The sequence below is a fragment of the Gossypium raimondii genome, chromosome 6, assembly GCF_025698545.1.
Source record: "Gossypium raimondii isolate GPD5lz chromosome 6, ASM2569854v1, whole genome shotgun sequence".
Classification (NCBI taxonomy): domain Eukaryota; kingdom Viridiplantae; phylum Streptophyta; class Magnoliopsida; order Malvales; family Malvaceae; genus Gossypium; species Gossypium raimondii.
Genome location: NC_068570.1, coordinates 48,958,966 through 48,959,955, shown reverse-complemented (window position 1 = coordinate 48,959,955; position 990 = coordinate 48,958,966).

Here is a 990-nt window from a genome sequence, read left to right as displayed (position 1 = left end):
GTAGTAAGTCTTAATGATAATTTAGAGTATATTTGACTTAAAACTCGTGTTAATGTTAAAATGGAAGATGTTTTTGTAATAATGAACTCATTTGTACTGTGTATGATGTGAGACGTTGGTGTGGCATCCTAATATTCGGCTCAGTGACTGGGTCGAGTATAGGGTGTTACAATTCTTTCCAAAAGAATATGACTTTCCTTGTCCTTTTATATTTTGACTGAAACTATTATAACTATTTATAATAATTATTTTAGTTAAATATATATAGTTAATATTTTGTATCAATCAAATTCATAAATTAACTTTATCTATGTTCTCTATTTGTGTACAACAAGTTTGTACATAGAATGTGTTTAATATTTAACTATCAAATTAAATTAATTCAAAAATTAATTTAATTAATGTGACATCTAAATACAATGCCAAATGTATTTGGATTCTGTTCGCTTCAACTATAGGGTGTAAACCTGTAGACTCTTGTAATGTTGGTAGTAATAGTAGAACGTTTTTAACACTATAAGCAATAAGTGACATCTAGCATTGCATCATTGCTACCCAAGTTACAAGAAGTCATGATTCGACATAACCTTTCTGTGATAATCTTTTGATGTATTATATCATTTTATCCTTAATATTTAGATTGGGCACAAGTCATGGAATAGTACACTTGTATAGTCCAATCTCATATTTCTTGATTTTTCTGAGTATACTAAAATAAATAAATAAGTGTAATATCTCATATCAACTTATTCGAGCATGGTCATGCATTTCTAGTTTTACTCCATCAAGAGGCCTAAGATATTTCTCCCATTATGTTGGAGGGATAAATTCTATCTTGATTAACCATATCTTTCTACATGGATTGTGGTATATCCAACATCAGTCTTTATAGTACAACCTGTTACGGTATATGTTTGACTGCATCAAAACATACGACTCACAATGTTGAGACAATGATGATCTCAAGTCGGAGGATCATATGCATAGTTA